The 15,263-nt window shown below is 31.1% G+C and overlaps 1 protein-coding gene and 1 pseudogene across 4 annotated transcripts in view; both read left to right on the forward strand.

The window, feature by feature from the left end:
- LOC130902489 (uncharacterized) overlaps positions 1-8,239 on the forward strand; it is a 28,065-nt pseudogene extending 19,826 nt beyond the window's left edge.
- The window catches only part of LOC130901461 (protein Tob1), an 83,318-nt gene that overhangs the window by 43,942 nt on the left and 24,113 nt on the right, over positions 1-15,263 (forward strand). For 2 of the 4 annotated variants that reach the window (XM_057812875.1, XM_057812877.1), the window contains exon 2: positions 13,175-13,219. The exons of 1 other annotated variant lie outside the window; for it this stretch is intronic. The gene's annotated coding sequence lies outside the window, so the exon portion shown is untranslated. Of the gene's footprint in view, positions 1-89; positions 195-13,174; positions 13,220-15,263 lie in introns of those variants that run through there. One more of the 4 variants, XM_057812876.1, reaches the window with a different exon arrangement.

Below are 15,263 nucleotides of genomic sequence, written 5' to 3' on the forward strand. Positions count from 1 at the left end.
TTATTCATACATTTTCAATGTAAAAGTAAAATGATAATGCTAAGCTGATATTATCGAGATATGAACATTATCACGAAAGTAGATAAAGTTAACAAAGAATTTAATAAGTAGAAGTAACGTTGCTACAATTATTTTACATGACATGTGCTTGTTTTAAATCGATATTCGATAGAAAAACTTAGTGAAATAATTTGGTAAGTTCAATAACGTTATTCATATTTTAGGAACATACACAATTCAACATTTCCTTTTTATAGAAAATTTACGATATCTTAATAAATCAAAGTCATCCATTCTTGGTTAAAGTTGAGACAATTTGATGAAATGATATACGGCTCGTCACAATATGAAACATTTTTGCCCCTTCAGAATAATAGTTACCGTCTTTCTCCTTAAAATACACGTTTACGTAAGCAATAATATCTTCGTCTCCGTCTGTGAGTGAAACTTTGAGGTTAGGAAACAAGAAAAGGTCACTGGAAGCCAAATTTGGTGAATACGGAAATTTTTTTTTCAAATACGGTCGTTTTTTGGCAATTTTTGAAGGTATTCGATGAATGACTTTCTTAAAAAACAGTCGCCATCACTGCCGGAAACTTTGTATTTATTTTATACAATTCTAAATCAATTAAAAGAAACAAAAATAAATCTACACCCTATAATACAAAGATCATTACATTTAATGCTTCCTTGTAGTGTCATTTCGAGTCAAACATGACATTTATTATCCATAGTCTCATCGCAAATTATTTATCAAATTGAACATTATTTTTGTATATTATCCTGTCAGAATATAGCATATTCAGACATTGCATCTATTTTAATATAATATTCCTCAAGCTGTGTTTCGTGATGAATTAAAAATAAAAGTTTCTAGGTCAGTGGGAAAAGAAATATCGATGTCGCGCAGCTCCAAAAAGGAACTGAAGCTTACCCAAATAACTGTCAATTCGAGTCATTAATCTAAGTTCTCAGTCGAATATTATTCAAATGTGGTGTGTTCTTAATTTATTTCGTCATTAAAACCCCATTAAGATAAATGTTTAGGCGAAATTATATTCGCAGGTCAGTCGTTTGCAAGTTTTGTTTTCAATTAATACAAGAATAGTATTAATATACATATATACAGTGGGAGCAAATATATGATATTAAAATGATCGAAAATACTTCCATATATATCATCACTCTGTACGTCGCGTGATTGACACACAGATGGCATTGCCATTGTCAAATCCATATGACGTTTACGAAGTACCAACTTTCGAAAGATTATGTGTAAAATTCCATGATATGACATCCATTTTGATGAAGCTTATTTTCTTATTTAAAAAATAATGAATTCAAAACAATTCAGTGTGTTAATTTATCAATGCTTATTAATGAAAAAAAAAATACTGCACTAGCTCAGCAATGGTGGAAGTGTTATTTGGACTTGCATCTTGTCAAGCGGCCTTTATTTAAGTTATAAAAAAATTATTTGGTGAGATATTCTTGCAATAAAAATAAGTATTTTATAGTTTACAAATGAATAAATGAAAATTTCCGCGATAAACATTTTTCAATAAACGTAAACAATTCTATATAAATAAATGAATGTTTTGTACTATCTAATTTTAATTTAATACATCGATAACTTTTAATTAGATTTGTATCATTACAATGATTTTTTATATAAAAATAAAATCTATTGTCTCATTGAGTGCGATACGTATTTCATTGAAATTGTCCTTACGCATAGATGTCATGGAAAATATCGATCCATAACCTATATAATTAGTTACCAAGCTATATTTGAAAATCATTCCGGAGTATTTTTACTGATTTTTATTATTTCACAACAGATGAGTGATTAAAAGATAAAAATTTCATTAAAAAATCATTAGTAAGGAGTTTCTTACTGAAAAAATTTATAAGAAAATGTAATAAGTGAATGGAAAGCCGCTATTATTGTTATAAATATAAGTACAAAAATCAGACAATTGGAGAGCTTATAAAACTCAAAAAAGGATGAGGAGATTCTAAATAATAACATATGAAATGAATTAAATAGTTGAATAAATTAATTTTCGTCATGGTACAACGGAATTACTGCTTAAAGGTTTAACCTCCCAACCTAAACTAAAATATCAAGTAAGAAGTATACAAAACAAATATTCATTTCCACGTGGAAATTACAGTGTACATTTAAATGAGTTTTTGTGGATGAACTAAGGTTTTTTCATCAAAATAGAATATTAGGAATAAAAGATAATCCCATTTCAAGTTTACGTATAAGAGTTTTAAGTTTGAAAATAATTTGAGTACGTTAAAATTGTCAAAACAACGATTGATGTTTTTAAATAGAAGATAAATTTCTTTATTTATAAAAGACTGAAAAACCGAATCAATAGAGTAATAAAATGAAACAAGCAGCAGTAAAGGATGCGATTTTCTTTATTTCACATTCTAATTATAAATCCAAACTTCTTTTGTGTTAGATTGTTACAATATTAATGATTTGGCTCATTATTAAAAGGTGATTATTAATATAATAACACCTACTTTTTATAAGGTTGAGTAACAGAAAGTAATCGCAAAAAACTAAGTCAGGTGAATGTGTATGATGAGGCTACAAATATTAATGCAGTTTGGCTAAGTTTTTTATTCTTATATATTTTTTATATGATGATATGTCTTGTTGTTTTTGGCCTCTTTCATTTGTTAGTGATGACCTGATAGACATCGACATGAATATCAATAAAAAAATTGTTTTAACCGTTCAAAAAATTCATTCTAAGTAGTCATGTCACATTTCTACATAGGACAGACATCTCAATATATAGGAGATAGATTAAAAGGTCATCAATATGATAAAAAATAGAACTGTATTAACAAACCATGGAATGTCAAAAAAAGCAAAATTTCTTTAAGCATAGTCAAATAAAAAAAATTTTCTCGCATGCTTTACATCAGATACTAATTTGTAAACAATGAAATTGGAATTATACACAAGTTTACCTAATTCAAGGCCGGTATTTTCTTTGCTCGCAATTTATATAAACGACGTGATAATTATTTATACAAATATAAGTTAATACCACAATTTAAAATATATTTACATTTCCAAGACAGGATTATACAGTAAGGCTCTAAAGTAACATTCATTTTTTACGTATTAGGTGAATCTAAAAGTTCGTAGGTTAATACATAGATGGCGCTACTAGTGTTGAATTCATATAATTTTTAGTTAGAACTAACCTTTGAATAACACGTGTATAAATTTGATAGCTGTCGGACTATTGGTTTATAAGTTATAGCATTTGGAGTGAAACGGCGTTTGTTAGTTTCAAAAAATGACTAAAAAGGAATTTTATTTTATTAAAAACATTGATATCTGCCTAAAAATTCTGTTAAAGCCAATAATTGGGTTGATAAACATTATTCGGAAGTAACTGGATTCCATACAACGATGGATTATGTGCTGACATCCTCTACTTCTTTATTGATTAGTGTTTCCATGGCCCATCTTCTAAATTTTGTCTAAAAATATTTTCTCCATAATATAACTAAATTCTCATTTTGTTTTGTATGAATATCCAACCGTAAAATACTATAGTTTACATTCACTCTCTGAAGACGATAACTTATCGAAACGCGCTTCAGACAGTGTAACGTTGTGAGTGTTGGTATAGTGTGAATAGTGTGTTCATTATGAATATCGCCAACTGTTGATCTGTATCTTTGCTACTTTTTAGAGCGATATAAATACTGATACAGTCTTCATAAATAAAATCTACAAATTTCGGGAATCTGACCACCTTAGTCACGTTCCAATGTTTATAAAAACATTTTATTTTTAACATTAAGTAAATACACAAATATCTCTGAATAGTCATCAACACGTTTTCTTATTTTTTGAAGGCGAAAATTTTCAATCAGAATTGTTCCAATTATAAACTAGACAGGTCCGTATTCGGTAATTTCGATCTTTGAAAAATACGAGACAGTTGTGAAATATTCAAAAATATTGGACAATCATATAATTTTTTCCAAATAAGAGTTGGAAGACACTAAACAACTTTGAGTTCCGAATAAATGAACCCTCTGATTTTACTAAAAAAGTTGGTTCTTGATCTGAGAAGATAATCTTTCGAAAAATGTTTACCGACTAAGCATTAAGAAAATCTGTACATTATTTTGCCAAAAAAAACTAGAGAGACTAATAATGAAGTATCCACATACTATTTGTATCACGAGGTATTTAATTTGGTATTTGCTTTAGTAAAAATTGATAGTTGTATTGACTATTTCGAAGCATCTAAAATTAAAAAACAATGAAGCTCGCAAACGTATGATTCATATCAGAAGATCGCAAGTACTTTTAAACAGTTAAAACAAAAACCTTGAAAATTCAATCAGAATAAATTTTGACATGATGCAGAATCAACCTTTTCCGAAAACACAAATTGGTGAAGCTCATTATATAAGACGGTATTATCTTCTTGGGGAGATAATTTAGAATAAACAAGGAAAACTAAATGAAGAAAATGTATTTTTTATCCGTAATAATAGTCATAAGGATGAAGAGTTTGCATAGAAATCTTCTAAACTAATATTGTTAGCAATATAAAAAACCTTCGATTATTTTCAGACAGTTACATTTTGGCATGGCAAGTTTAAAGTCAACATTGAATGGTTTTTCCCAAAACGTAGTCATTGAAACATGCCAGCCATATTTCCCCATAATTATGATGACATTGTATAATCTTAGGGAACTTGATACACTGTTTCACACAACTTAAAATGGATGAACTGGTAGAAATTTACTAAAAATTTTGTGGAATCTGATGAAATATTCAAAATAACAGTCTGTTAATTGGTCTGGCTCTTTCTTATAGGTTATTATGGTTCCAAATATTTTAAATCGAATTAATCATCAGGATTTTAACACCAAGGATGATGGTGAAGGTTTAGATCTAATCTTTGTATGATAATAGAGATAGTAGGGAACTAGGTTATCATTAGAAGCTTCTAGAGTAAAATTCCAAGTATTTTGAATCGAAATAATCTTATCACCAAGAACCATAACGAAGGTTTGAATTCAATGTTGTTAAAAAGCCCCTTAAAACTTTCTGATATCGATATATTCCGAAGTTTTAGGAGAAAAGGAAGAAAAAATGAACGAAATAACAAGAAACGTGGTAAAGAAGTTCAAATGTAAGGTTAGAAGTCGATTGGGTCATGAAGAACGATAATGTTGGTTAAAAAGAGCAAAAAAATAGAAGGAATTCATAGAAAAATTAATAGTATGGAACTAGATCAACATCAGAAGCTTCTAGAGTAAAATTCCAAGTATTTTGAATGGAAATAATCACCAGGATCTTATCACCAAGGGCCAAGATGAAGATTTAGATCCAATATTGACACTTGCAAGCATTGAGGGAAGCGTAAAACAGATATCATATTAAAATCATATTGAAAATGATAAGAAAACTGATGTGTCATCGTTCTTGTTAAAAAATCAGGATACGAAGCAGACAATGTATTATATCCAAGATAAGATTTGCAAGTGATAAGATTATTAGCCTCTTTTGATTTCCAAAACGTACTACATCTCAATTATGTCCCAACATGTACCAAATTCAAGTAGATTTTGTTTGTAAAAATGATTTAAGTTACGTGCGGAATTTGCAGAATATCAGAAAAAACCAAGAAAAAAATTTGATTCCTAAAAATTATCATTTAACGTGTTTGGTACTTTTTAGAAACAAGCGTCTCATATATTTTTTTATACTTCAGCCTTAGTACTTTTCCTTCAATTAGTTAATTTCATCTGATTCAATAAACTTGCGATTGTAATTTATCTTCGTTATCTCTACTGACTGTGTAAACTTTTTAACAGATAAACAAATTTCGCATTTACGTTGCATTATTCTGTATAATCGTGTTATATAAGTTTATGGTTAATGGAGTAGAAGCGCAACGTTGATAAAAGAAATTGTTTGGAAAGCTCGAAACAATACACAATCGACATTTTGTTTAACCAATCGGATATAAATCCAACAATTTAACGCCAAATTTTACGTGTACTTAACTATAATTATATTAAATTAGCATTTCTTCGTTTTTTTTGCTGTCTGATAGAATGAAATTCAAATGGAGAGAAATTCGAATGATCATTTGCATATGTAGGAGACACTGACTACCATTAGAAACTGTTTGAAATGAAACTTGACTATAGTCCATTCGTTAACAAATTTGATGCAAGTGAAGATTGTATTAAAAAAATTATTTACGAAATTTTTCTTATGAAACAATTATGCTCAATATGCTCCTATCATTGTTTTATTTTTTGAAGATAGTCGATGAACATAATCCCATGACTATCCCAAAAAAAAACAGTCGCATAACTTTCCAGAAAAAACATAAATCAACATACGGCATCACTAGTTTGAAGCTAAATACTTAATATTACCCATTGACTAAAATTTCTTCATACGTTTGATAAAAAGAGAAAAAACATCGGTATACCACTCTCTATATATCTCTCGTCTCTATTCTGATGGATCTTCACGAAATCGAAGTTTAGAAAATTAAGAAGGGCGAATGAGAATGACAAGCTAGAACTCCCAAATTCTAGCCCCTCGCAGTTCACTGTCCTGACTGTTTTTTCGTTTTTAGAAGTGTAGTAGTGGATACAAGTTGCATGATGAATGAATGCCGATAACCTCTATAGCCTTAATTCACGATATCGATGATTTTCTCGAACGCTCGTCTTCAGTTAAGCTGATACCTCCACGTAATGATGCAGAGTCTCTCTTTGCTTGCATTTTCTGGTTGAAAATGGAAAGTTTTAAAGAATAATACAAATCGTGAAAATATTGGAGTTTCATTTGGATTGAGTCATGCGCTTAGCCATTCAGCTACTAAGCCAAGGCGTTACGATAGAGAATTCATGGATTGTATATGAGATTATGGGGATTCATAATTCGATTGTTCTAGCCCTTTCTTATAGCTCACCTTCCATTTAAAAAATGATTAGATCATCATCAGATGCTTCTAGGTTACGGTTCCAAGTATTTTGAATGGAATTCATCGCCGCAATCTTATCACCACATGAAAGTTTACATCTAATCTTGTTGGGATGCCGATTAAAATCTTGAAATGTCGATATAATTCTAAGTTTTAGTGGAAAAAGAAGGAAACATGAACGAAATTACAAGAAACTTTGTAAAGAAGACTGTGTCATGAAGGAAAACAGGACGAATTCATAGGAAAATGAATAGTAGAGAACTAGATCATTATCAGAAGCTTCTAGAATAAAATTCCAAGTATTTTTAATGGAATTAGTCGCCAGGATCTTATCACCAAGAACCATAATGAAGGTTTGAATACAATCTCGTGAAAAAGTTCCTTAAAACTTTCTGATATCTATATAATTCGAAGTTGTAGAAGAAAAGGAAGAAAGTATGAGCGAAATTACAAGAAATGTAGTAAAGAAGCTGAAATGGAAGGTTAGAAGTCGACTGTGTCAAGAAGAATCAGCTGCAACTGATAATGTTGGTTAAAAGGAGTAAAAAAATAGAAGGAATTCATAGAAAAATTAATACTAGAGGACTTGAGCAACGTCAAAAGCTTCTAGAATAAAATTGCAGGTATTTTGAATGGAATTAATCACCAGGATCTTATCACCAAAGACCACGATGAAGGTTTAGATCCAATATTGACACTTGCAAGCATTGAGGGAAGCTTAAAACAGACACCATGCTTAAAACACATTAAAAATTTTCTTGTTGAGAATGGAAAGTTTTCAGACCATCTTTGAAAACTAATAGAAATTGTGAAAACATTGGAACACACTGTTTACACCAACACTCACGATTACACTGTCTGATACGCGTTTCTATAAACAAGTTATCGTCTTCAGAGACTAGTTATCGAAACACGCGTCAGACAGTATAATTGTGAGTGTTGGTGTAGTGTGTTCAGTATGAATATCGCCAACGGTACCAGAAACCCCAACTTGGTCTTGGTAACTTTGAATACTGGGTGATTATATGTCACATGTCCAAATTTCATAAATCTCTACTCTACTAAAGATTGTTGCTAGGAAACGAGTTTTACAGTCTCCTCCATTCTCGGCCCATAAGCTACATAAAGCTGCCCCTTTTCCCAGTTGTGTCTTTGACCTATATTTATATCAGACGGGAACAATTGACTGGAATTAGACTGCGCTTGGTAGATTTTTTGATTATAAAAAGAAGACAATATGTAAGAGATATTAGAAAATTGAAAACAAATATGGTTATTTGATAATGATTGATCTTGTTCCCCGTTACTTAGGTATAATTTTGCTCGTTTACATTTACGAATTGTTTGTCTAAAAGCTGCTATAAATAAATAAATAACGATTCTGTGCTATTGAAACTAATTTGGGATTTTCAAATAAATAATAGAAAAATAATTTATGGATATTTCATAATATTTATACTTTATACTGGCCGGTATCTTCCGGGTATTCTATAAATAGAAATATTTAAAGCTAACATAGACAAAATGGTAAATCCTATTATGTGATATTCTTGGTAATACAGTTCTACAACAACAAACTTTCCATCTTTTTATTATGTGTATGTACTATTAGGAAAAAAATATCTTCATTGACATTGAAATACTACGTAACGACTAAGAACTATCATAAGACAAGTTATTGTCACTTTTATTAACATTTGATTAGCATTTTCAAACAAATAATAACATTATACATAAACATTCTATCTCTAATTGTCATAATTTGAGTTTTGTAAATAAATATTCGTGAATGGTCCGGTTCGTAAGTATTTATAGTACATTTCCTTAATGGATGAAAAAATTAACGTTTTATCACAGAAAAAATCCCACTTCCCTTAACTAGCATAAACTAAATACGTTCCTAAACATGGCGTCCATTCCACACTGAACTTATCCAGAAATAACTCAAGATTAAAACCGCGATATCTCACGAATGGTGAGTCGTAAGAGAAAATGTGACTGGACCATTTTTGTAGAGAATTGTATGATCTACAACTTTTGTTTAACCTATTTTCACGATAATAGTTACCGTTTTCGAGAAAAATGGAAAAAAACTTAATTTTGTACTGTTGACCATGAATAAAATTTTTTGCAGAAGTAGGATTTTTGACAGTTCATTTATAATGATGTATTCAACGTCTTTGCCAATTTTCAGCTCTATGCGAATTTTGGTTAAGTCAAATTTCTATTTTAACTGGACTAAACGACTCCGCTAGGGTTTTACAATAATTGCACAACGGTTTCACCCTACAATCTAGTTATTTTGAAAAGTAACAATTTCTATTTCCTCAAATTCGTAAATGCCATACTTTTATGAGTGATAAACTTTCAAGTTCATGGCTAACCTTTCCATTGGAATCAAACCTAATACAGCAAAATACTCTAGACGAAAATATGATCAAATGTATCCGAATGTTTGTTTTAACCTTCGTTCCATATAAAAATGATCGCCGCCTATGTTGGAGAGTAAACGGGGCGTTGGCGACCGTATAAATATCGATCGCGTGACCTCGTTTTCGAAAAGTTGCCCTTTGGTCTTTTATAAAGCTGGGATCTTAAGGGCCAGGGCCGGGAATGTATTGTCACGCGGCACCTTTTTCTACTTCAACGGTATAACTGGCGAGACTTTACGTTCTACATAACAAAAATTAAGTTGTTTATAAAAAATGGATTAAGAGAAAAAGAGGTTATCGTTTGTAGGAATTAGAACTATTGAAATTACAGAATTTGAAAACTAAATTACTCTCTCATCAAGTAGAATCGAAAATATTTTCCATCAAGTCTTCCGACTGGTTGCCCTGCCCCAGGGAATACGTATTGCTACAATGGTTTATCATTGTTTTTGGTGTTTTGCACTGTCATGTTAATCAATCGTTTTCGTCTATACTGAACAGCAAACTGAGGTATGCATTGTCCTACTTCTTTCAAAACTGGTGATTTCCTGGCTGCTTTACTGGTCGCTCTATTCGACAGCCATACTGGCGACTAAATTGAAAAGAATATAGCCTCTATTTAAGGAAAAGAATTACCCTTCTCAAACATAGTGCGATTAAAGAATCTAATCATTAAACATTACCCTACCAGTTTACGACAAATTATAGAAAATAATTCTTTAAAAAATGCTTAAAAGCGTTGTAAACTAATGTGAGACTATATCATATTTATTTGTTTTATATTTTTGTGATATTCAAACAGTTAGAACCACGAAATCGGTCTTAGTTTTGGGTAATTCTATCCCTAGTTCCAACGAGCTTCGCCATAGCTATCCATCAGCAAAAACTTCCAGCACGACATTTCTTTATTCTATTTGACATGGATTATTAACATAAGGTACCTAACTAATGTTCAATTTAACTCGTATTTGTAAAACCATAACCCTAAGCAACATCATGATTTTTTTCTTCATGCAGAGTTCTTTCAAGATCTATTTGAAATTTAAACTCAATATTTCAGCTTTGGCGACTTTTCGATAAGCGTTTGTTTTTCATGATTATTTGGAACAACTTTGAATCATCATTTTTCTAAAACCATAAGCAACCTCCCTAATTTTCTTCTACATACAACTGACCTTCAAAAACATCTTCATGAAATTTCAACTCAATGCTCCTATTATTTTGGCGTGAGTCATTTTTTAAACCAGCATAGGTTTTTCATAGATATTTGAACAAGTTTGAAGCATCGTATCTCCATTAATGTGGACACCATCAGCTTCCTGATTTTTTTCTACATACAACTAACCTTCAAAAACATTTCCCTGAAATTTCAACTCAATGCTCCTATTATTTTGGCGTGAGTCATTTTTTAAACCAGCATAGGTTTTTCATAGATATTTGAACAAGTTTGAAGCATCGTATCTCCATTAATGTGGACACCATCAGCTTCCTGATTTTTTTCTACATACAGCTAACCTTCAAAAACATCTCCCTGAAATTTCAACTCAATGCTCCTATTATTTTGGCGTGAGTCATTTTTTAAACCAGCATAGGTTTTTCATAGATATTTGAACAAGTTTGAAGCATCGTATCTCCATTAATGTGGACACCATCAGCTTCCTGATTTTTTTTCTACATACAGCTAACCTTCAAAAACATCTCCCTGAAATTTCAACTCAATGCTCCTATTATTTTGGCGTGAGTCATTTTTTAAACCAGCATAGGTTTTTCATAGATATTTGAACAAGTTTGAAGCATCGTATCTCCATTAATGTGGACACCATCAGCTTCCTGATTTTTTTTCTACATACAGCTAACCTTCAAAAACATCTCCCTGAAATTTCAACTCAATGCTCCTATTATTTTGGCGTGAGTCATTTTTTAAACCAGCATAGGTTTTTCATAGATATTTGAACAAGTTTGAAGCATCGTATCTCCATTAATGTGGACACCATCAGCTTCCTGATTTTTTTCTACATACAGCTAACCTTCAAAAACATCTCCCTGAAATTTCAACTCAATGCTCCTATTATTTTGGCGTGAGTCATTTTTTAAACCAGCATAGGTTTTTCATAGATATTTGAACAAGTTTGAAGCATCGTATCTCCATTAATGTGGACACCATCAGCTTCCTGATTTTTTTCTACATACAGCTAACCTTCAAAAACATCTCCCTGAAATTTCAACTCAATGCTCCTATTATTTTGGCGTGAGTCATTTTTTAAACCAGCATAGGTTTTTCATAGATATTTGAACAAGTTTGAAGCATCGTATCTCCATTAATGTGGACACCATCAGCTTCCTGATTTTTTTCTACATACAGCTAACCTTCAAAAACATCTCCCTGAAATTTCAACTCAATGCTCCTATTATTTTGGCGTGAGTGGTGTTTTAAACAGGCATATGTTTGTCATAGGTATTTGAACAAGTTTGAAGCATCGTATCTCCATTAATGTGGACACCATCAGCTTCCTGATTTTTTTTCTACATACAGCTAACCTTCAAAAACATCTCCCTGAAATTTCAACTCAATGCTCCTATTATTTTGGCGTGAGTGGTGTTTTAAACAGGCATATGTTTGTCATAGGTATTTGAACAAGTTTGAAGCATCGTATCTCCATTAATGTGGACACCATCAGCTTCCTGTTTTTTTTCTACATACAGCTAACCTTCAAAAACATCTCCCTGAAATTTCAACTCAATGCTCCTATTATTTTGGCGTGAGTGGTGTTTTAAACAGGCATATGTTTGTCATAGATATTTGAACAAGTTTGAGGCATCGTATCTCCAATCTATTATTTTGGCGTGAGTCTTTTTTTAAACCAGCATATGTTTTTCATAGATATTTGAACAAGTTTAAAGCATTGTATCTTCAATAATGTGGACACCATCGGCTTCCTAATTTTTTGGAACATACAACTAACCTTCAAAAACTCTAGTGGCTATATCCAGGTATAAAATAGTCATAGTAAGACCTCACTTTGACCTCTCATAGTTACTCCTCAAATTATTGTGATATTCGAAGAATACTGCTTTGCCAGGTGTTTAAGTCCCTCATCCAATACTTCACCAAAAGGTTGAACTTCATTTAGCAAATTTTTTTTGAAGAATCTAGATTTCAAAAAACTTAAACCGGAACGTATTATAGTATTTCTTTCAATCAAACATTGCCACATCTTCCTTAAATACATTCTTCCTTTTTTATATGTATTTTACACTCCCCATTCATTTATTTCAAACTATTAATAGATTTTTAAGATTTACAACACGTTGTTTCATTGCTCTACATCCAATAGATCTTCACTGGTACAATATATCGTTGCTTTCAAATATTTAGGGTGAAAACTTCGAGGAAATAAATAATTTTTCTTTGGGGCGTTCGTTTCCAAATATTTTCCGCTACTAACCTTTTCCCGAGAGTTTTTCTTAAATATAGGTTTAAAAATAGCTAGACGCAAGTTAGAGGTTGTTACGGAATCATTTTTCACTAACGTTGAGTGACGGCTAAAAAGTGAAATTTGAAGTGTTCAATTAATTAAGAAACTTTTCCGACACTAGGAGGAAACTTGTAAATGGCAGGATTTATAAATTGATTGAACAATTTTTTACACGATAGGCGCTTCCAGACTAACGATATCTAAATCTATAGGCATTGTCATTAATAATTCTAAATTAGGCATTTTTCTTTTCAGATTTGTATATTGGCTATAAGAAACTCACAAGAACTGAACAAAAAAGTAAGTATAATATAATATACAAATAAAATGAAAAGATTTAACAAAAAGAAATGGATAGAACTGTTTTTGTAAGGTCTATAGTGGCAAAATTGTGACATTTTTCAAAAAATCAAATACATTTAATAAAATTTCTTAATTCTGATCTTTTTGCCGTTCTTGAAATATTCCATTGTTTGCAGAAATGAATAATTGAAGTTATAAACATTTTACGAAACATAGTGTACAATATCACTCAATAGGTCGTGTGACTACGTAAGAAAAACACGATTCAATTCATGAATTGTAGAATTATTTCTGCTTTGCCTCAAAATAGGCTTCATTTTCAGCAATTGCTTCTTTATTTGAGCTGAATTTCTCATCGGTAAGCATTTTTTGGGATCAACGAATAGCCAATAGTCACTGGGGGTCAGTTCTGGACTATACGGTGAATGAGGAAGCAATCCAAAGTGTAATTAGTTCAATTAAACCATCATTGCCAACGACTCGTGATCGATGCATTGCCTTGGTAAAACAGTGGTTTTTTTCTCGACACACGTGGCCGTTTTTCCTTGATTTTTGCATTCAAAGATCCAACAACTCTATGCAGTATTCCTACATCAATTTCCTTTTGGAGATATCCGATGAACAATATTCCATGCGCATTCCGAAATACTGAAGCCATAACTTTCCTAGCTGACTGTTGTGTCTTTGGACGCTTCAGACGTAGTTCACCGGCTGCGGTCCACTCAAATGATGATAGTTTTGATTCTGGAGTGAAGTGAGGTATCCATTGTCATTTATCGACGCAAAAAATCTGATTTATTACGTATAAACATGGCCAAACACTGCTCTGAATCATGAATACGTTCTTGTTTTTGATAGACTGTTACTTTGAAAAAAGCTTTCTCATGGTCAAATGTTCAAGCATAATCGTGAATAGACTACCTTCTTATTTCTGGCCCCCTCTATCTCACGCAATGTTAATTCTCGATTAGATATAACCAATTTGTGGATTTGTTTGATGTTATCTGGAGTAAGCACCTCAATTGTACGACCAGAATATTCAATAATGTGAATGTGTCTTCATCTGTATATTATATTTTTAATAAAATATTATATATATTTTGAAATAACATATCAAAAAACGCTTTTACCGAACAAAAACGAAATAACTGTAACCGAAGGACACTTATTTTTTATTGCTCTCTATTTATTCTCCACAAAACTAACACTAGAGGCGAAATGGAAGTTGAAGTATCCTCTTTTTACTGCGTTTTGTTTCAGCATTCAGCATATTTTAGAAAATCCAATATTGAGATAGTAAAATTGAAAATTTTCCTAGTATCGAACAATTTGATGAAACGGAAATAAAACTTCAATAAAAGCATATGAAATAATACGTATCTTATGAAAATTGAATTTCTAATAACCACGAAATTTTATAACAAATTTTCTTATTCTACTCTATAATATTTAAATTAATTTCGTTATTTCTTTCAATATATTACATATTCAATCAACAATTTTATCTTATTTAAGTCATTTATTTACTTTTTTATTGTTGCATACAGTTTATCTCTATCTCCATATCTTGACCTACTAGCCTTCTCATCCAGAATAGATTTTTAATTTCGTAAGATATCTTGAGACAGAAAAAAGATATCTACATGCGATTTACGCTATTTCAATGTTAATTTAGTTTACAAGTTTAGAAAAAAACTGTTTAAAACAACAGGCAATTTTTCATAACATCGTTCCCACTCTCTCCCACCTCTTAATTTAAGAGATATACCAAAACTTGTATATTGAAAAATGCACAGAATTTGTTGAAGAATTCGATTATCGCAACTAAAATACCATTTAATTGGATAAATTTTAAAAAAAAGACCCCCAAAGCAGCTGATTAAATCTCTCAATTTGCACTAAATCGGTATTTGTTAGTTGTCCACCCGGTATATTACCGAAGTTACTAAGAATACACAAACTAGTAAAATACTCGATTTTTATCGTGAGAATGGTTAATATAAACGCTTCTTTTTCTTCCTTTTTGCAATAGGAACTTTTT

This window comes from Diorhabda carinulata, chromosome X (genome assembly GCF_026250575.1).
Source record: "Diorhabda carinulata isolate Delta chromosome X, icDioCari1.1, whole genome shotgun sequence".
NCBI lineage: Eukaryota > Metazoa > Arthropoda > Insecta > Coleoptera > Chrysomelidae > Diorhabda > Diorhabda carinulata.